This window comes from Indicator indicator, chromosome 9 (genome assembly GCF_027791375.1).
Source record: "Indicator indicator isolate 239-I01 chromosome 9, UM_Iind_1.1, whole genome shotgun sequence".
Classification (NCBI taxonomy): Eukaryota; Metazoa; Chordata; class Aves; order Piciformes; family Indicatoridae; genus Indicator; species Indicator indicator.
Window position 1 is genome coordinate 11,049,367 of NC_072018.1, and position 23,418 is coordinate 11,072,784.

Consider the following 23,418-nt stretch of genomic DNA (forward strand, 5'->3'; position numbering starts at 1 on the left):
AACATATATACTCAGACAGTAGTAAAATTCCCCACTAACATGCTTCAGATCAGACCTTTGAAAGCAAGAGGTGCAGCTCTCAGCTAAGCAGTCCCATGGCTCCTGCCCTGCAGACACACATTCTGGAGCACTTTATTGCATTGCTATAATGAAACTTTTTTTTCCCCTGCTCCCTCCAGAAGATACCCCTTAAAGCCTCTGCAGTTCTGACCTACAAAATCTCCCTATGTGAATACATGCACCTTCCCCATCCATATACCTGAACAAGCATACAGAAAGGCTTTCAAAATTAGCAGCCTGCCAGCTGGGTTTTAAAAAGTAACATATTTATGCTGTTAAACTCCAAAATCACAACCATGAAAATTACACAGGCACCTCAAGGTCTGAATCATGCTGATGCCACTCCAGGAACATTTGAACCTCTGATCACCTCCTCTTGAGGGTCACGTTTTCTTGCAGTTTGAGTGTTTCTGGAGTATTTACGTGCAATATATAGGAATGTTTCCCATACAGAATATATACAACAAACACCCAAGTGGGAAGTTGAAAAAGCAAAATTCTTGCAGGCGGCATGGAAACTAGGAAAACAAACAGATTTTGGAAGCTCAGTGTAAGGGCTGCAGAGGGGAAGCCAACATACCAAAACAGCAGGGTAAAAGGCATTATTAAGATCAATAAGTCATCCTGTGAGAAGCTGAAGTTGTATATGGATGAGAAAAATAGAAATGTTCCTGAGATCTGGAAGGTCACATAAAAACAAACAAGGCAGGCCAAAGGAGCAGCTTGCAAACATTGGGATTAGCAAACCCAGGCTCTTCGAAACACAGCAGAAGCAACCTCCCAGGAGGCTGATGGGGCCATGGAGTGACCCACACATTAGGGGAATAAACAAAAACAAAGATAATACCATGGCAGAAAAATGAAGCTTAGATTTCTATCATGATCCTGGAAGAGGAATTTGGCAAAACTAGCTATGCCAGAGCTGTTCTTAAAGACACTGTATCAAAGGACTTGCCTTGAAGTAAGAAGTGGATAGAAGAGGAGGAACAGGTAAAGGCTGAGCATTCTCTGGGAAACAGGGCCTTTACAGTGTTCCAAATTTTAAGTAAAACCTGTCAAATAAAAACAAAGGGAATAAATGTAAAGTGATGCACATGGGGGAAACTTATCCTGGCTTTATTTGAACTTGAGCACCACCTCTTAGGAAGATGGTGTCATGGTTATGATAGAGCATTCAAAGGAAATCACAGCTCCAGAAAGCAAATTTGTCATCAGGAATAACTGGAGATGGAGCACAGAACAAAGCTGCACACTTACATAGTTGTGTAAAACCACTGCATCTTGAATGTGTCATGTAGTTTGGGTCCTATACCCCTGATCCCTTCTTATGACAGGATGTTGGGATTCTTAAAGCTCCAGCCAGTCTGAAAAATAACTGCACAAAGTCACAGAAAAGCCTCCAAAGACCCATTAAATATGTGGGTATCCTGGGCAGGGACTCTTCCCTGGAACCTGTGGGCACAGGGGAAGCATTTGCAGTTTGCTGTTAGCAGTTCTGAAGCTGCTATATAGCCTTGCCAGAACCTCAACCCATCAGCAGAGTCTGGTACTACGCCAAATGCCTAAAAACTAGCCACACCAAAAAGAGCACAAAGCATTTTGATACTACGTCCATCATTTGCATTAGTAACATTTTTGTGTGGTGGTTGTACTCATGGTGAACTGCCAGCACCAGCTTTAGACAGCCATTGCACCCAGTTCAACAGTGGCCAGTGGCCACACAGAATCACAGAATCAATAAAGTTGGAAAAGATCTCAAGGATCATCAAGTCCAACCTGTCACCCAAGACCTCATGACTACTGATCCCTGGGGGACACCACTAGTGACTGGCTGCCAGCTGGAAGTGGCACCATTCACCACCACTCTCTGGGCCCAGCCCTCCAGCCAGTTCCTAACCCAGCACAGTGCTGCTGTCCAAGCCACAGGCTGACAGCTTGGCCAGGAGTTTGCTGTGGCGGACAGTGTCAAAGGCCTTGCTGAAGTCCAGGTAGACTACATCCACAGCCTTCCCCACATCCACCAGGCATTAAAGCCTAATCCATGAGCAGCAAACAAACAAACAAACAAACAATCAGCTTCAAGGGAGAAAAATTTAACTTCTGCACAGCCTGGGGGAAGGTAGCAGGAACCAGATCACTGCAAATAATGATGTTTCTAGGAAAGCCATTTCTGGACACACTGTTTAGCCATGAATTGACCCTTGAAGCGATTCAAAGCCCGAGGCTAATGTTTGTATTTGCTGCTTCTTCCTCCCAAACTGAACCAGGTTCCAGACAATTTTGCAACCCAGGGTTCGTCTAAAGACTACCCCCCAGTATTTAGCAGGGCTGGTTTGCTTCACAAGAGCTTTAAAAACTGGAAAAGGTAGATAGGCAGTGAAAAACATGAAGCAACATGCGGAGCATTCAGTGTGAGGCCGGCGATTTTGTGCTAAAAACCAAATCACAAGGATCAAAATAGTAACACAAAACTTTAACAGGGTTGGACGATTTTTGTCCCTGCTCCAGTATGCTGCAGGGGGAAGACCTAAACTATACAGCGAACATCTCCAATAGAGCACTACAATTTCATGGACAATGAAAGTAGTATTTTCTTCTAATGTACGACAAAAGGCTACACTTTCTTCCCTTTTCTGCAAAATCAGAGCAGATCAAGCTGACACATGCTTATGTCTTACTGCCAGCTAGACTCATGCATCATTTTCTCCACTAGTGCTGAGAAACAGACTGAAACCACAGTAAAACCTTTGCAAGAGCATCACATTTTGAAAATACATACTGTCTCTAAGCAAACTGGCTATGGTTTGACCTCCCATTTTTTAGGAAGCTCCCCCCTTTCCAGCAATGCATATTTGTCCCTGCTATATAGAAGAGGTATTGCTGGCTGTTATAATTTTCATCATACCAAGTTGAAAGCTTTCCAGTTCCATCATCAGTAACATTTTTCGGGAATATTTTTCTTTGCTCAGTTTAAGATTTCTCCCCTTCCAATTTCTGGAGTTGGCAAAAATTAAAAGGTAGCTGCAGGGGTGTTCTTGTAAAGCTTCAACTTGTGCTTTGCAGAAAGGCTGTCTGCATGTAAGTGTGAAGAAAAGCTAGAGAAGCACCACATTCACATCATGGCAATCAAAGATGAAAATAAAGCTCTCCTGAAAGATTATGTACACATACACATTGCATGTGTGATACATACATGCAGTACTGATATGTAAAGAAACAAGGATCTAGTCAGTACCAACATTCCACTCCAATCTACTTGCCTGAAAGGTACCAAGATAAGTAAAACAAATCTCTAAGCTAGCAGCTTGTTGGCACAGACTTCTCCTATCATAAAGTTAGCAGTTAATCTTAACACAATTTGATGCTTCTACCTAGGCCAAAATCCCTAAATGTAGCTATTTTCATATGTTAAGTCCAATAGCATGTATGTCTTTCTCTTTCCTGTACAGAGGAAGATGGCATGAGCTCTAACCAACTTGGGTATAAAACAAAACACATTTGTAAAATTCCCAGATTCTGACTTTAAGCATCTGTTACTGAATTTCCAAGACATTCAGTTTGAGCATGGAGTGCTCAAGGCACATTCTGGAGGAAGGTGGAGCTCCCACAGCCCACTCTCACTCATCTTTAACCTCCCTTTAACCTCCTTCTTCCTGATATGTCCTCCACCGCAGCCTTTTCTTGCTTGAATTCAACCTTTCCACTGCTATGACATAGCTGCAGGGATATTTTCCCTGCATATCTCTAGATGATGGAACATTTTTTTGCCTTTGGGCTTACCCAGATTTGCACAGGCACTTGAGATGAAGGCTTTTGCTCCGATCACCCTTGACTATCATCACCCAAGCTGAAAATACTGTGCTTCAATGGGAAAAAATACTATCTAGATGTTTAGAAAGACTGGCTTGGCTCTCAAAATTAGACAGGCTTTCAATCAGTGTAGGATATTTGGTGATGGAAGGTAGTTTCTCACACAACAGTCCCAAAAATACCCCTGATCAGCTAGGCAGCCTGGGGTATTTCAACAGCTGTCCTCAGCAGACATTTCCTGAGGTTGCCTGGAGTCTCAAAAAGGATGTAAAATATTTATAGTAATTCCCTGAACAAACCCAAGAGGCTTCCTTGAAGTAGGGTCTTCAGCTCTGTTGACTTGCATTTTTAAAAGGTAATATAAATTCCACTTACTCTGCTTTGTTTGGATGTTGAAAATTGGTCTCCATAGACATGGTTGAAATCATGCCCTGAAGCACTGAGGCTGGAGCCAACAACCACACAGCCCTTTGCCAGTACAGAGCTGAGAAGGTTTTAAAGGTGCAAATGCCATCCCACCCACCACAGCAGGACTGGGAAGTGCAGGGAAGACCAGGCAGGGACAGGGTGTCCCCCTGCAGAGGAAAAAACTACAGCTGGGGCCATTCAGGCACAGGGAGAATTCTGTGGGATCCCTCCCATGTCACCCCCAACGAAAAGTCTGCTCCTGTTGCTCACAAATTTCCTTCAGCAGGCATAAACAAGGCAAATAGAAACATCCATCGGAAGCCTAAAAACAAAAATTTATTATTTTTAAAGCCTCATTGCCCCATAGAAGCTCCCTCAAAGGCTGACAAGCAGCTAGGACGGTGGTGATGTTTGCCAAGCAAAAACAGCACTAAAAAGAATTAAGAGACAAACAGGCGGAATATATAGAAAAATTACAAGTAGAGGTTTTTATATGGACCTTTATATCAAGGGTAACATTCCTAACACAAGCATTTTAATACTTCCAGATGCAAGCTTCAAGCCAAAATCAGTGAGGTTTGATGTTACAGTTAAGCTCAGGGATGCTGAATGTTTTGCCAGAGCTACAGGTTTACCATCCAGAAGAACAACAAAACAGCATTTAATTCCCCTCCAAGTAACTCCATCGCAATATGCCAACAAGAAGCAATCACAAAGCAGAAATGAGTTCTGAGGCATCAAATTGCCCAAGTGGATTGGAACATTGGGATACCTAGACCACTGAGAAACCTGTCTCATCCCAACCAGGAAGGGGAAGGGAAAAGGGGAAGAAACATAAAGCAAAGAATCACCTATATTTGAGAAAATATTACTTTCATTACACTACTTTCTTCCTCTAAGACTCTAAGCCTGACTCCACCACTCTGGGGCCAGTGCTGCAGCCCTGTCTACCACCACAAAACCCAGGCAGAAAGCAACCATCAAGGATTTCCCTGAAGTGCCAGCTCCGTTCTGAATAAAGCACAGAATTGCTCTGCCGAGGGCAAAATCAAGCTGAGATTAAGCCAGGAGACATGTTCCCTAGGTCAGCAACACAGCAAGTGTGAGCTCACACGAGCGATAAACTGTTCGGAACAGCTTGTCCCAGAAATGCTGCTGCTCCTCCAGTCTTGCCAAGGCCCATTTCTGCTTGGTTTATGCACTATGCCAGTTCCTCCCAAATAAGATTAAGCTGCCTTGAGGCAACTTCAACTTACACATCTGATATTCTGAGCATTTTCTATGCAGCTCAGGAATCAGCCACTTCCTCTTTTCACCTTGTGTCACCTTTGCAAAGGCATTTGTTCCTATTAAGGGCTCACACACCTTTTCTGGAACTCTGAAACATCAAAGGGATCACTCAAGGAAATAATATTTCACTAAAGAGCAGAACTGAGCCACCAGTGCCATATAGCTCAACTGTGCAGAGGCATTAACCTGATAGCAAAGAGTATAGGACCTGTTTGCTTAGATATGTTCATCATACTGAAGAATAGTTTCTCCCTTTTGAGACAGCTATAAATTTATTAAATCTGATTGGTTTATTACAATTACCAATAACATACCCCGGAAATAAATAAATGAGCTTTTAAACCTAAAAGCTTAGTTTGAAGACATCCTGGGCAGCTCCAAGTTGAAAAGGCAGATACCAAATTTAAAAAAAAATCCATAAGCTAAAAAGACTCTGAATTCCTTATTTGTTTACTTATCTGACTACACATGAAAAATTTCAGTCTAGCACAGGCCTGTTTGGGTGCCAGATCTGGTTTGCAAGTCTGCTCTGTGCAAGGCAATCGTACAGTTGAACTTGGATGCTATGCAAGTATCAGCCAGCTATTATTGTTAATTACTGAACAATTTCCCCAAAACTGAAATTCCTGTGGTTGTTGTTGGTTACTGCTATGAGGAAGACAGTTACAAACACAAAACTGGTTGGGCTTGAATTGTAAGTACAATTAAAATTTACCTAGCCAGAACAGTAACTCTGTTTTATGAAGAGGTGTTTTTCTGCATTAAACCAAATTTTTCTACATTTCCATATGCACCACCAAGATGGGCAGATCGAAATGGACACTTGTGTGCACAGTAACCATGATCACTGTGATTCAGCTCACAAAACTCCAGAAAATTTAGCAGGTGCATCTCCAAAGCTATTGGTTAAACCATTCAGATGAATGGAAAAGCAGAGAAGGAAAGAAACTTCCTGAGGGTTTGGCATCATTCTTATTAGCAATGGCTGAATTCAGACTGCCTCATTTCCAGTGTAGTCAGATATTGAAATAAAACTTGAACACCATTTGTTTGCCATGATACAGAGACAACAAAGATTGGTGACCAAAACCCACGATGATGGCAACAGCTATACACAGATTTTGCTTACATAATCAGTTTGATTCAGACCAGGTCTAGATATCCAAGAAAAGCTGTTGTCTACTTATATCACAGAAAAAAATTCCTCTTAAATGTAAAACCATTTATAACTGAAGAAGCACTGGATTGGTGGAAGGAATATATTTACAAGGAAAAGAATTTTGCAAAACATGTTTGCAACTGTAACCAATTCATCCCTGAAAAGAATCTGTGCTCGGGCCTCTGGGCCAGCAAGGCAGAAAACACTGGCATTATAGCAACTCACCAGCATAGTTTGCAAAATGTTTGCATGTCAACCTGTATGATAATTATCCCCATCATTAGTTTACTCATTAATATCTCCAGTGTTTTTATCATGAGATAAGAGTGCTGTTCTTTACATCTGTGAAGCTCTCAGAAGTCAAGAGACCTGCTAACATTTTTGAGAAGGCTGGTGAAAACAGGAACAGTAAAACTCCATATTCAGGAACTTCACTGAAGTAAATCGACTGAATAAAATAACCAGCAAGCACCAAAATGTAAAGAAAACTCAACTGTGAAATATTAATTTAATGATGTAATATGGTGAAGTTCATCACAACGGAAATGTTGCTCCACAGGGCAGGTTTCACTCTACCTAACTCAGACAACAGGAACGAGAGGCACGCTTTCATGTAGTACAGGAAAATACAGAAAAAAATATAGGACATGTACAGAAGGGCTCAAGAAATGGATCCATAATTGACTCAATTTGGATGTACAGCCATGCTGCAAGGGTGTACACTAATATGTCATTTTCCTTCTCTCTGAAACGTTTGTGCTCTTAATTTTATAGCTAAGGTTTGCCTGTTTCCCTAAACACGAATAACTGCACAAATCATTGCTCTGATATTTGCTTAGCATTGAAACTGAACTCGATCCCAGACAAAACCAGCACAACAAGGCACACAGTGTGCCCCATCTCATCCTTCTGCCATCAGCACCACAAGCTGAGGGAAACACATGTGGGATCCCAACAGCCCTGAGCTCCCTTAGGCATTTTGTGATCGTGGCAAGTGTCCTGTCAAGATCTAAGGATCAGACAAGGGATGCCATAACCAGCTGCCTGGTCACAGAGGACAAATCCCTTCCAAGAAGCATTAACACCCACCCCGAAAAAGGCAGGTGCTGAGCAGCAACCCCAAATTCTCACAAATGCACCCACAGCAGTATTTTACCACAGTCCCCAAAAGCATATTCCATCCTGCATGCAAGCAAGGCACAGGAGCCACTGGTGTTCAGGGCCAGCCTTGGCCAACAGATTCCACTGCAGAGGCCAACAATTCCCAAACCTTGCAGAGTCAGTCAAGAAATTCCATTTTATTTGAGCTCAGCTGCTGGGGGCAAGAGGCTCACAACCTCACAGATTTAAACCCTTTAAACCTTCCCAGGGTCAAAAATTCAGCCCCAGCCTAAAAATGCTGAGCAAGTAAACTCCTTTTCGGACCACAGAACAGAGGGAAAAGAGAACTTTCTCTGCATAATTTTTTGTGCCCAGCCTCCTTAGAGGTTGTGTGCTTGCTACTGCCCATCAGCATCTTGCACTGTATTACTGCTACACATAGAAATTGCTGTGCAAGTACAGCTGACCACACAGCACTGGCAGGCAGAAAGAAAATGAGCTTGGAAAAAAAAAAGAAAAGAAAAAAAAAACAGAGATTAAACTTATGCAACTAAGGTTTCAGAAAACGGTGATTGTAGTGCACTTGAGCAACATTTTGCAGTCGTGCAATTAAAGCCTATAATACAACTACACACAAAGCAGGATTAGAGAGGTAACCTGATTTTTCATATTTCCTTTTGCACAATTAGTCACAAAATCCAAAGCTCCCAGTGTCACTCCTGCAGGGAAGCTCACACACATGAGTAACAGACAGGATATAAACTACGCAACCAGGAGATGAGGCTATATGGCATGAGCTTTTGATAAAGGAGGATAAAGGTTTTACTAGCATACTTTTACAACTACTCCTCCCAAAAGTATCAGGCCAAAGCAGGTTCAGGAAAACATGTAAGAGATTTCCAAATGTTTGTTGATTATGGCAAAGGCAGAATTACATCTGTTGGAGGATTCTGCAAGTAGAAACTGCCCAACCATTGCTTGGAATTGGACAAAATAGGCATAATGCTAAAGGAAGCTAAGATTAAGTAAGCAAGACTGTGTAGCCAATATGATACACTGGATACTGCTGCCCTGAAAGTGTGTATTTATAGTTGTATACCCACAATCATTTTAGTATCTTGAAAACAGCAATAACAATTAAAAAAATCATTCAATAAGAGGTGGGGTTTTTTTAGAACTGGGGTGTAACCTCTGAAGCCAAAGTCAGAGGGATAGCGTATCACCTGTCCTGAAAATAATATGCTGAGAGTTGTTGGTAAAGATCAGTCCAGTGGTGCAGCCTTAAAAATCACATATTACTATGCAGAAACTCCTGGCTTTCCTTTAGATACTCTTTACAACACATAACTTAGAAGAGTTACATTTGGGGGTTTAGGATGCTCTTAGGACAGGGATATGCCTGCAAAAAAAAAAAAGCTCAAGGCCTAAGACACAGTATGAAGTTAAACGAGATCAATCAAAAGTTTATTTACTACACTTTGAACATAGAAGCTATGAGGCAAACCCCTGCCACCATGAGCTGAAGCATTCCTCTTTCCTCTATTACTTTGCCTTCTGCAGCTGCTCTTACCCTCTTAAAATTTTTATATGTTCTACATATTCCAGGTCCCAAAACTCAGCTGACAATATTTAGTTTTAAACAGCAGATATGCTTATGACTATTAACATTTATCACTATTCTCCTACTACTTTTACAAACAGTGCTAGCATTTTTCAAGCTAGTTGCAACTTGTATGAATAACCGTATGAATTAAACACCACACACTTAACTCCCTTACTAACCTTTCTTTCAGCAGCACAGCAATGTGCAAGTATAGCTATAAGTGTTAATGAGATTTATAACTGCATCCTGACTATAAATAATATTTTTATTTGCCTTAGAAGCTTTATTGCCTTTCCCCTCCTTCATTTTGTAGGAATATGTGCTATTTCTTCTGAATATGAGGACTTGTATCAAGTTGCAGTTTGTATTATGTGCCGCAAAAGATAACACAGATCTTAACTTCTTTCCTCCTAAGATAAAAATTCCAAAAATTAATGTAAACATTTAGGGATGTGAAGGCTGGAAGCAGACTTGGCTGAAGTAACCATGAGATGGTGGGGTTCAGCATCATGTGAAGAAGCAGCAGAGTAGAAAGTAGGATTGAAATCCTGGACTTCAGGAGAGCCAACTTTGACTTCTTCAGAGGCCTACTTGAAGGAATCCCACATGTTATGGCTCCAGAAGGTAGCAGGGGGCAGAGAGAGATGGTTAATATTTAAGCACCACCTCCTCCAAGCTCAAGTAAGAAGTAAGAAATTCAGGGACAGAAGAGACTTGCATGGGTGAACAAGGATCTTCTGGAAAAACGCAAATGGAAGAAGGTATTTTACTATATGTGGAAAAAGAGGCTGGATACTTGGGAGGAATATAGGAATGCTGCCAGAGGATGTAGGGGTGCTATAAGGAAATCTAAGGCCCCCTTGAAATTAAATCTCGTAAAGGATGTAAAAAATAAAATAAAGGGCTTTTTCAAGTACATTAGGAAAAGGAACACCAAGCAAAACGTGGCCTGCTGCTGAATGTGGTAGGTGGCCTGGTGACAGAGGATACAGAGAAGATGGAGTTACTGAATGCTTTCTTTGCCTCAGCCTTTGCTGCTAAGGCCAGCCCTCAGTTACTGGAGGTAACGCAGAAAGTCTGGAGAAAGAAATACTCTCCCTCAGCCAAGAAGGACTGTGTTAGAGATCACCTAGACAAGCTGGACACCCACAAACCCACGGGCCCTGATGGGATGAACACACAAGGAGCTGGGTAAGGTTATCACTGAGCCATGCTCCATCATTTTTGAAAGGTCATGGAGAACAGGGGAGGTGCCTGAGGACTGGGAGAAGGCCAGTGTCACTTGTCTTCAAAAAGGGCAAGGAGGAGGACTCAGGAAACTATAGGTCGGTTAGCCTCACCTCCATCCCTGGAGGTATCTGTAAGCATATGGAGGAAAAGATGATTATCACAAAGTGTCCATATAGTCTCACAAAGAGGAAATCAAGCTTGACCAGTATGATAGCCTTCTGTGATGGTGTGACCATCTGGGTAGATGAGAGGAGACCAGTGGATGTTGTCCACCTCAACTTCAGCAAGGCTTTTGGCACTGTCTCCCATAACATTGTTATAGTTTAGCCTGGAAGTGTGGGTCAGATGAATGGGCAGTGAGGCAGCTGAGCACAGAGTGTTGTGACCAACAGTGCAGGGTCTAGTTGGAGACCTGTGTTCTGCAGTGTTCCCCAGAAGTTAGTACTGGGTCCAATCTTGTTCTTCATATTCATCATTGACTGTCAGCAAGTTTGCTGATGATGCAAAACTGGCAGGAATGGCTGACACACTATCAGGATGTGCTGCCATTCAGTGAGACCTGGACAGGCTGGAAAGTTGGGTAGAGGGAACTTCACGCAATTCAACAAGAAGTGCAGCCTCCCGCTGCTGGGGAGGAATAACCCATGCATCAGTACAGGTTAGGGGCTGATATGCTGGAAAGGACCTTGGAGTGCTGGCATACAAGTAGTTCACCAGAAGCCAGCAATGTCCCCTTGTGGCCAAGGAGGGTGCATTAAGAAGTGTGGCCAGCAGGTCAAGGGAGGATCTCTTCCCCTTCTGCTCTAGTGTGGCTTTACCTGGAGTATTGTGTCCAGTTCTGGGCTCCCCAGTTCAGGAAGGACAGCGAACTACTTGAAAGAATCCAATGAAGGGTCATGAAGATGATTAGGGAACTGGAGCATCTCTCTGAGAAGAGTCTGAGAGAGCAGGGACTCTTTAGCCTGGAAAAGAGAAGACTGAGCAGGGATCTTCTAAAAGCGTATAAATATCTAAAGGCCAGTGATCATGAGGATGGGGCTGGGATCTTTTCAGTGGTGACCAGTGATAGGACAAAGGGCAGTGGGTACAAACTAGAATAAAGAAGGTTTCACTTGAACTTAAGGAGAAACTTCTTCACTGTGAGGGTGTTGGAGCACCCAGGCTGTCCAGAAAGGTTGTGGAGTCTCTTTCTCTGGATGCATTCCTGTGCACCTGCATTAGCAGAGAGGCTGGACTAGATGATCTCCAGAAGTCCCTTCCAATCCCTACCATTCTGCGATTCTGTGATTCCAGAAAGTCATTTTGAAGAATAAAGTTTATTCTATCATATTTGTGTTTGTAGTAAAATTTGAAAGCTCCATACAAAGTCCTGCTTAAATCAATGATATTTGTCACAGCAAGAGGATAGAGCCAATGTGCTGGAAACAGATCAAAGACATGGCACAGACTGACAAACTGCTCTATCATTAGCTCTTAATTTAAGCTTAGACCTCCCTTATAAGGTGAGTAGGTGAGAACAGCAAACAAAATACATATCAATCACCACATCCACACAGTTTCTAACTCCTATTTATAGTTTTACTTTGAAATTCCAGCCATGCCAAAGGGGAGAGAGGGAACGGGCACAGTTCACAGGACTCTGAGCTGTTACTTCATTTCAAGCCTGCTCTCCACCATGCTCACAGCACTGCTGTTAGTTCAAACTTTGTCAATATCCAACTTCTGACAAAGTTTCAAAGACTTTTTCCTTGAATTTCATAGACAGCAAAATTAAAAGGATCTAATCACTAAGATGTTTTAATTACTGGCAAGTTGTAGGCAAGCCATCATCTTTTGCATTTTTTCTGATTTTTATATTACATCTTCCTGTCTCTCTGAGATTACCAGAGCATTCTTCATGGCATCACCAGCAACTTTGAGGCTTCCAGAGCTTTGCTCTTTGCTATAGAGGTCCTGTTGATCACCATATTTTTCTTCTCTTACTTGAAAATGCTTTTTCAAATTAAACAACTAAGTTAAAGGAAAGCATGCCCAAAGTGAAAGCTTTAAATAGCTGTTTCAGAATGTCACATCACAGCTAAATAATCATGACCAGCTTTTCAAAGGACTCGAAGAGTTCCAAATTTATCTTTTTGATTGGTTTTGTGCTATCACCTGACACAACATGGATCAATTATGGTTCACCTTCGAGGCACTCATCTTCACCTCATGGTCCACTGCTAGCTTGAGCCATGTCATCAATCCTTATTGCATCCTTCCTCCACCTCATCTTGTTTAACTTGCAAGTCATCCATTTGGTGCATTAACCCCCAATGCTAATTTTCCCAATAAAAGAAATACATCAGTCCTAAAAGTTATTATTCCTTTTAAATTTGCCACAGATTTAAGTGCAGTCGCACTAGCTTATGAGATACCAGGTAAGAAAATCACGGACAATAACTAGTTTGGGGTTTTTAAGTGCATAAAAATATATTTATTTTACATGCATTTTCTTTGCATTACATGCTGGATCAGACAGCTACTTGCCCATCAAACAAGGGTCTTTGCCTTGTTTTAGAAACCATCTTCCCAAAAGGATGCCCACACTCAGTCTATCACTGCCATTTGCTCAGTGTTCAGCTTGGGGCAAGTAATTCAGGGCCTTGGGTCATTTTAGACCTATTTATATTCCTCGGCATTTACCATAATTCCTATTAAAATAATTTAAAATTAGTCTTTTGGTATGTGTGATCTTATAGGTTGGTACAGAGAGGAGCTCCAAGCAGTGCTCAGCCCTCAAATGAAAATTTTGAGGAGAGGTTGTCAGAGTAGAAGCTATTTTAACTTGAGCACCCAAAATCTGAACTGACAGTAAAGGAGCACACACCTCTGGAAGCTTTGGGCATTACACATGGTGTTTCACTTGCATTTTTTTAAACTGATGATCTAGGTGACAGAAGTAATTTGTAATGTTAGAAGTGGTGCTTATTCAGTCTTGAAAACAGGTGTCTAAAAATAATCCCACACTGGGAGAAAGCTTGAGCATTTATTTTTGTTAAACCCTTCCTGTTGTGTAAAGAATACAGCACTGACTGCTCAGCATTCATGTGAATGCCTGAAAAGGCTTTCAAATCACACCCTTAGGTGCCCTTTTTTAAACAATTGACCTAGTGGCTTTTAAATCACTCTTCACTCCCATTGCACACACAACAAGGAAAGCACTGTTGTAAATTTTCTGGATTTTACCATTTGTGTATATTTTCCCTTTTCCTTCAAATTAAAAAAAAATCAATATTAATTAAAAAAAGAAAAAATCTGTGCCATTCATTCATCCCTTCAAGTTCAAAATACCCCAAATTTCATGTGTTTACACTAAAAAAGCAAATTGGGGGATTCATCTCAAGGATTGGAGAGCTAGCAAGTAATATGTAATGAAAAACAGTTTCTTATTATTCCACAAATATTCAGTCTATCTTCTGCAGTTTCCAAGAAAGCTGTGGAGGAGTTAGGTAGGCAGAACCTGCATGCATTCTGTGTGCATCACCATAAACCAGCCAGAATACAGCTTAGAATGCAACACGACAAGCATGTCCCTTGGACAGCTAACCAGTGCCATCATATGGTGGAAGATTAAATAGAGAATGATGAATGAAATAACTCATTTTAGGGTCTTCCTCTGTCCAGGGAGCTTGCCAAGGATGTAGGCAGGGTATCGGGTTTTTCTCACCACATTCTGTAAGCCAGAACACAATGAGACTTCTCCCCTTCCTTCCCAAGGTCTTCCAAAAAGTCCCTAGCAAAGACATGCAGCACAAGCAATGGTCTGCAGGATGAAAATTTGATGTTTCATACTGCTTCAGAGAGAAAACATTTTTATTCAGTGAACTGTTTACAAACAGTAACTTGCTCTGATTGTTCATCCCTTTAATTTTCTGACAAAGATCATGAAGTGCCACATCTTAAAGAAACAGCAACATTGTTGTCATACAAGGTAACTTTTAAAGCCTTTTTACTGAGCTCTGCAAGACATCCTCTCCGACAAGGTCTGCGCTAATAAGAGAAGGGGACTTGCAGGAAGGACAATGACTCTACCTAAAACCAACAGGGCCATGGCTACACTGCTTTGGTAGATGCTCTCTATTTCTGCTTGCTGGGGTTTCTTTAATAAGAGACTCTTTTCTTCAATATTGTTTCTCCAACTTCACATCTGCTGCCTCAGCTAAAGAGAACCACTCTCCCACACTCCTTTACACCCAGTGGTACTCACCCAGCTTTTACTAATTACTACAGTTACAAACCTGATCCCCATATCCGCCCCCCAGCTTTATGACATTCTTGCTTCTTCCAACCCAAATGCCCTCATTTATGACAACACAACAGATGAGGAACAAGTGTTTCAGGTCCACCTACTCATTCCTTTCCTCTGTATGACCTCATAAGAATCCACCAACTCTCCAGCAAGAGCCTCAGCCCCAGACAAAGCATAATTACCACTTCAAAAGGGGTGTTAACTTCAAAAGATACCACACAAATAAATACTTCAAAGACACCACACAAATAAATAAAGGAAGAATTTGCAGAAATTCAAATGCTACATCATGTTTAATAAATACACATATATACAAACAAGACCCCTACATGGTACCACTGCCTCTGCCTCTCCCAAACACTGACCTGGGAGCTTCCAGGGGAAGCGGTGAAAGAGAATGCAGGTCAATGAGAAGTGGCATAAAATATGAAGGCAAGTCCTTTTAGAAGTTAGACTTTATTAGAGGGAATATTTCTCCTTTAAGGCACAGAAACATAAATTAATACAATTTTGCAGTGTGTGCAGATAATGATGTCAGAAGAATCCAGACTTAAGGGATCAGATTAAACAAGCAGAGGTAGTTTTGACTGCCAAAGGACCCAAATCCACTACTCCCAGAAACTGCTACAGCTCTACTTCAGTACCTGGGAAAGGATGCTAAAGCTTTCAGAAAGAAGAATTACAAATCACATCTTTACTTCCAAGTAACACAGAGTTTTCCATCAACATAGATACCAATTCCTACAAGCAGCAGACAGGTACCTTTCACCATCCCACAAAACTACTCTTAACAAGCTCACATTAACATGTTTTAGCCAAAGCCTGTGTGCAGCTACAAAGTCCCTGCATCTGAATATGTAATAGAGCACCTCAGATTTTAAGGGTATCCCAACCCTATGCATTTGATGAGCCTGTGTTTAACTTGCCAGAAGACTGATTGCCCAGGTGCTGGGTTTTTGTTGGTTGTTTGGGTTTTTTTGTTGTGTTTTTACTTGCTCAGGTATGGCATATGAACAGGCCTTAAGGGCTATTTAAGGCTGGTCTCTTGTCACATTTCTTCATTGTCTTTTATAGCTCATAATTAAATAAATGAATTGAAATGTTCTATGTGGGTATGGTAGCACAGCTGGAGAACTGCTGGGAAAGTTTACCAGAACAGTAATAGGCAAAATTTCTCACTAGTATTGTCCTTATCTGCTCTGATAGTTTTTTAAAATTAAAAAAAAAAAAGGGAGAGAGGAAAATAAATCATAGAATTGTTAGGGTTGGAAGGGACCTCAAGGATCATCTAGTTCCAAATCCCCCTGCCATGAGCAGGGACACCTCACACTAGATCAGGTTGCTCAGAGCCACATCCAGCCTGGCCTTAAAAAATCTCCAGGGATGGGGCTTCTACCACCTCCCTGGGCAACCTGTTCCAGTGTCTCACCACCCTCATCGTGAAGAATTTCTTCCTAACATCCAATCTGAATCTACCCATTTCTAGTTTTGCTCCACTCCCCCTAGTCCTATCACTACCTGATACCCTAAATGTCCCTCACCATCTTTCTTGTAGACTCCCTTAAGAAACTGGAAGACTACTGTAAGGTCTCCTCAGAGCCTTCTCTTCTCCAGACTGAATAGCCCCAGTCTCAGTCTGCCTCCACAGGAGAGGTGCTCCAGCCCTCTGATCATCCTCTTGGCCCTTCTCTGGACATGTTCCAGCATGTCCATATCCTTCTTCTAATAGGGACTCCAGAACTGGACACAGTACTCCAGGCAGGGTCTCACCAGAGTAGAGTAGAGAGGGAGAATCACAGAATCACAGAATTATTGAGGCTGGAAAAGACCTCCAAGATCATCAAGTCCAGCCTATGACCTAACACCACCATGTCAGCTAAACTGTGCCACCAAGTACCACATCTAATCTTTTCTTAAAGACCTCCAGTGATGGAGACTCCACCACCTCCCTGGGCAGTTTGCTCCAGTGCCTAATCATCCCTGCTGTGAGGAAGCGCTTTCTAATATCTAACCTAAACCTCCCCTGGTGCAGCTTCATACCATGCCCTCTTGTCCTGTGACTAGTTACCTGGAAGAAGAACCTGACTCCCACCTGACTACAACTTCCTTTTAAGTAGTTGTAGAGTGATAAGGTCCCCTCTAAGTCTCCTCTTCTCCAGGCTGAACAACCCCAGCTCCCTCAGCCGTCCCTCATATGACTTTCCCTCCAGCCTCCTCACCAGTCTCATTGCTCTCCTCTGGACCCACCGCAATATCCCTCCTGAAGTGAGGGGACTAGAACTGCACACACTACTCTAGGTGTGGCCTCACCAGTGCTGAGTACAGGGGCAGAACTACATCCCTAGTCCTGCTGTCCACACTGCTCCTGAACCAGGCCAAGATGCCATTGGCCTCCCGTGCCACCTGGGCACACTGCTGGCTCATGTTCAGCTGGCTGTCAACCAGTACTCCCAGGTCCCTCTCTGCCAGGCTGCTCTCCAGCCACTCATCCCCCAGTCTGTAGCACTGCATGGGGACCCTGCACTTGGCCTTGTGGAATCTCATTGGCCTCAGCCCATTGACCCAGCCTGTCCAGGTCTCTCTGCAACATCCTCCTACCCTCCAGGAGATCCACACTCCCGCTCAACTTGGTGTCATCCAGAAATTTACTAATGGTTTACTCAATCCCCTCATCCAGGTCATTGAGAAAGATGTTGAATAGAACTGGGTCGAGTACTGATCCCTAGGAGACACCACACACCTCCCTTGACCTGTTGGCTACACTTCTCTTGATGCAGCCCAGGATATGATTTGCTTTCTGGGCTGCAAGTGCACACTGGTGGCTCATGTTGAACTTTTCATCTACCAGCACCCCCAAGCCCTTTTCTTCAGGGCTGCTCTCAAGCCAGTCACTGCCCAGCCTGTATCGGTGCTTGGGATTGCCCTGACCCAGATGCAGGACCTTGCTCTTGGTTTTGTTGAACCTCATGAGGTTGGCTTGTGCCCACCTGTCCAGCCTGTCAAGGTCCTTCTGGATGCCATCCCTTCCCTCCAGCATGTCTGCTGCACCACACAGCTTGGTGTCATCAGCAGACTTGCTGAGGGTGCACTCAATGCCACTGTCCATGGCACCAACAAAGATGTTAAACAAGACAGGTCCCCAGCCCCTGAGGGACTCCACTTGTCACTGGCCTTCACTTGGACATGCATCCATCGACAGCCACTCTCTGGGTGTGGCCATCAAGCCAGTTCTTAATCCAGTGAATGGTCCATCCATCAAACCCAGACTTTACCAGTTTGGAGACCAGGATGTCGTGCAGGACAGTGTCAAAGACTTGATCAGGTTCAGGTAAGTGATGTCAGTTGCTCGACCTTCATCTATTAATGTTGTGACCTTGTCATAGAAAGCCACCAGGTTTGTCAGGCAGGATTTGCCCTTGATGAAGCCATGTTGATTGTACCAAATCACCTCTTCGTTATTCTGCCATCACAGCAGTGCCTCCAGGAGGATCTGCTCCATGATCTTACTGGGCACAGAGGTGAGACTGACTGGCCTATAGTTCCCTGGGTCATCCTTCTTTCCCTTCTTGAAAATGGGGGTTATGTTTCCCCTTTTCCAGTCAGTGGGAATTTCCCTGGACTGCCAAGACTTTTGGAATATAATAGAGAGTGGTTTAGCAACCTCATCCCCCCAGTTCCCTCAGCACCCATGCATGTATCTCACCGGGTCCCACAGACTAGAACACTTTCAGGTTCTTCAGATGGTCACAAACCTGATCTTCACTCAAAATGGGCAGTTCCTTCTTCCAGCCCCTGCCATTATCTTCCATGACTCTGGGAGAGTGGCTGGAGCCCTTGCCAGTGAAGGCTGAGGTAAAGAAGTCATTGAGAACCCTAGCCTTCTCCATGTCACTTGTCACCAGTTCATCCATTTCCTTTCTGAGGGGGCTGACACCTTCCCTAGTCTTGTTTTTACCCTTAATACACCTGTAGAAATTTTTACTGTTCCCCTTGGTCTCCCTGGCTAGATTTAATTCTAACTGAGCTTTAGATTTTCTAACCAGGTGCCTTGCTGCTTGGACAGCTTCCTTGTATGCTCCTCATTCTAGGTGTCCTTTCTTCCACTCCTTGTAGAGTTCCTTTTTGTGTGACAGCGTGTCCAGGAGCTCCTTGCTCATCCAAGCATGTCTCCTAACATTCTTTCCTGCCTTTCTCTTTGTTGGTATACGTTGCTCCTGGACACAGAGGAGGTGGTCCTTGAACATTGACCAGCTGTCCTGGGCCCCTCTTCCCTCTAGGGCTTTGTCCCATGATACTTTGGCCAGCAGATCCCTGAAGCAATCAAAGTCTGCATGCCAGAAGTCCAGGGTTGTAATCTTGGGATACATCCTCCTAGTTGCCCTGAGGATCCTAAATTCTATCACTTCATGGTCACTGCAGACAAGGTTATCCCTGAGCCTCACACTGGTCACCAGCCCTTCCCTACTGGTGAGAACAAAGTCCAGCATAGCACCTTTTCTTGTTGGTTCCTCTACCATTTGGAGGAGGAAGTTGTAATCTATGCAATCCAGGAGCATCCTGGATTGCTGGTGCCTTGCTGTGTTGTCCCTCCAGCAGATGTCAGGATGATTGAAATCCCCCACAAGGACCAGGCCTTGTGACCTGGAAGCCGCTTCTGTTTGCCTGTGGAGGGCCTCATCTGCTTGGTTCTGCTGGTCAGGTGGCCTGTAGCAGACCCCTACAGTAACATCTCCTTCCCCTGTCTTGCCTTTAATCTTAACCCACACACTCTCAACCAGCTCATCATCCTTCCCCAGGTGGAGCTCCACTGATTCCAGCTGCTCACTGACAGAGAGGGCAACACCTTCTCGCCTCCTACCCTGCCTGTCCTTCCTAAAGAGCTTGTACCCATCTATCCCTACATTCCAGCCATGGGAATAATCCCAACAAGTTTCAGTAATAGCCACTATGTCATGGCACTGCAGCAGCACAGTGGCCCTTTAATTCATCCTGTTTATTGCCCAAGCTGCAAGCATTTTACATAGAGGCACTTCAGCTGGGCTATCAACGGCAATGGCAGGAGGTGGCTATCATTTTGCATACATTCTTCCATTGGTTAGCTTCTTATGGCTCTGCTTTCTTCTTATATGCTACTTTATATAAAAGATTACACAGAGCATCTTAAAACAGTTTTGGCATGGAGTTATATGCCCTTATTATTTCATTTGTTGTGTTTTTTAAAGCAGAACCCATTGCACAAACCTGGCTATAAATAAACAACTCATGGAGAACAACACAGATAGCATTTTCCTTAAGTTAAAAAAAAAAAAAAAGCCCAAGGGTCTGTGACAGCAGGGAGAGATGTTCTGGGGGAACATGCCTCATACTGCAGCATGATGGTACCAACCTCCTCCCAGAAAGATTCTGACCTCCAGGCTCCCTCTCTGTGGAGTTTGCTATAAGGGTAACCTGGCTAACCCAACCTCAGGGCTACCAGGAGAGAAAAGCTTGATTGGGTGATCTCTGATGTCTGGGCAGAGAAAGATTTTGGGAGGGGTTTTAGTCTTCAATATTGTTTCAAGAAGTATGTGTACAAATTTTAATTAGCACTGTCAAGGTGCCCTTAGGACTTTGGATGGATATGTTTTCAATAAAACAGCAGAGAGAAATGTGCTGTCATCAAAGCTGAGATTAGCCCTCATTTGTGATTTATGACTGCTAAACATCTGTGTGTAGGGCTTTCACAGCAGGTCTCTTGGCTCTGCAGCTTGTTATTCCTCTTGATGAGGAGTCCAACAGTGCTGGTCTTCAAAGCATGGTGCATGTACCATCTATTTGCCACATTCAGTATCATTTTAGGAAGACAATAATGGGAAATATAGTCAGTAAAGCTGATCTCACCAGGTGAGACTTGAATTTCTCAGAAGTGCAGAGTTCAGTGTTGTATAATATGAAAAAAAGATCAAGCATCCGAGTTGAACAGGACTCTAAAAACACTGATCAGTATTTTGTTGCCTACCGAAATATCAGCGTGGCTCACAAGACATAGTTTTGAAGTTCCAGTGCCAAACAGGTTTACTCTTAGTTTACTGACATCTGCTCTGCATCGGTAGAAGTTTGGAAGAAAAAGATGTCTGTTATCATAATCTCAAACTAGAAGGGGAAAATGTGAAGGGGAAAATTACAGTGATGTGTACTCTTGGGTGGTATTTATTGCTATTATTATAAATCATTAAACTTGATATGGATCTGGGTGAAAAAAGTACCAAAGGAAAAATCTAATGGAGAGGTAAAGTACAAGTCTGGATGAATAAATGAATAATACTAAGTTAAACTTTGATTTTGTTTGCTGCCTAGTATCCTGAAGGAAATCTGAGCTCTTGTATCCTTTTTCTGTTACAGTGGTATAGCCATGTTATCCCTTGACAGCTATGAATCGTGGATACCTAAGGCTTCTCATTCTGGTGAGTGTGGAAAAATCTATCTAATACTTTTGGTTTAAGTCAAAACCCTGTTTTCACTGCTCACTGCTGTTTGTAAACTGTTTACCTTCTCTAATACATGTTCAGAGGGAAAAAAAATAATAAAGGTCGTTGTTTTGTAAAAGCTCACCTGAAAAATGTGTTTATACTTATTCTGGGCTTTTTTTTTTTTACAACCATACATAATCTCAGCTAAAGAATTTATGCTTTGGTACAAGTAATGTGGATTAATGGCTTTTTTAAAGAATAAGCATGTATTTTGCATGGCTGCTTCTCATGAGTTATGACATTTCTCTAAGATTTCAGCACAATGTCAGAATATGCATTATGATTGCAATATTGCTGATGACAAAAATCAGAAGGACAGAACACCATGGTTTCTTTTACATGAAAACTAATAAGACAAAGTGTCAGACATAAGGAGCTAATATGTAAGTGTTTCTTGCATGATGGTTACTGTTGACAGCAAATGTGTTCAAGAAAAAGACTTTTCTCACTAACTCTGTGTGGTTTTGTCCTTCGTGGTGAATAGACAATGCCTGTTGGATTTTCACTTCTAAATCACTTTTATTTCATCCTTACACATTCTTCGACACCTTTGCAATTGTAATGACTCTTTTTAAATTCTGCAACATCAGTCTATTCAACATACATGCATCACTTTGTGTTCATACTCCAGGAAATGCTACCCTGCTGCTGCTTCATTGCTTGTCATTTGTATCATGTAATTCTCTGCTCTAAGTATGTTGGCTTCCCAATTGAATCTAAACTTTAAAAGCCTTAAGTAACCACCTTCTGTGTTTAACAAAAGACAAGATATTGTTGCTCATGTCTCTTATACTTTACAAATGCTACCAAGCACTCCAGCACTCTTACAAAATCAAAGAAAATTTTATAACAGTGTAGATCTTTGAACAGTTATTTGCCATGAGCTAGAGAACAGCAATTTTAACGAGTAATCATGTCATAAAAATCTTTCCAAACTATTCTCTGTCAGCAGGAAAGTAAACGTGAATTCAGGCAAACATGGTGAATGTTTTTGCTTTACCACCTAATATATTTTTGTACCAAACAAAACTGCACCAGTGAGTTCTGAATCTGGATAAAGTTAACAGTCCTTTTGCCCAGGCCAAACCCTAAGTTTCCAGATCACTCATCTTCTCTCTCCTGTGTCTTTCCAAAATGATAAGAAACATGTTGACACAGAAAACAAGTTATTACTTGGACTGGTCTCTCAGCCAGTGAATCCGTATTTTATAAATGCTTTAACAGAAAAATCCAGTTAAGTAAACAGAACAAATCAGTGAACAATAAGAAGTATCAAAAGAGCACTGGAAATAAACTGCTAACAAATAGCATTTTTTTTATTAAATAACCCCCAAATGAAAACTGTTGAGTCCAGATGACAAATGAGTTTAAAATGACTTATGACAGTTTGTATTAATTTAATCCTGCATGGATATTACTGTTGGGATGATTGCATCTCCATGATCACATTCATGCTCACAGACATTAGTAATTATTATTTCTTTTGCATTATACAGCTGAGCAATAATCTCAGGAATAACTAATGTGTGAATAGAATTGTGGCCACATTAGTGTAACATTCTGTTACACTCTGAACATGTAACTGGCAAGCCTTTGTGACAAGCAGTAAAAGCATTTCTAACCTTCCTCTTGTCCTTCAAAAAAACCCCAAACTTTTGACATTCCTGTCTTAACAGAGTATTAAACATCATTATTCTTGCCTTACCAAGGAAAGTGATGCATGGCATGGAGTGACCCCTTTGGCTACTTGAGAGGAGGGTGACCTCGAAGTACGGTGTGAATACCTCCATGTTGTTGCCATGCTCCAGTTACCAGACCCTGCCACGGGATAGATAACTGTTAATACAGCTGTAAATGCAATTACTAAAAAGATTCTGAGAGCTTATTGCCATTTTTTAAATTGGGAGTGGCTGCGTTATAGCTTTGCAAACAATGTACAGAAAAAGGCCGTTGGGGCAAA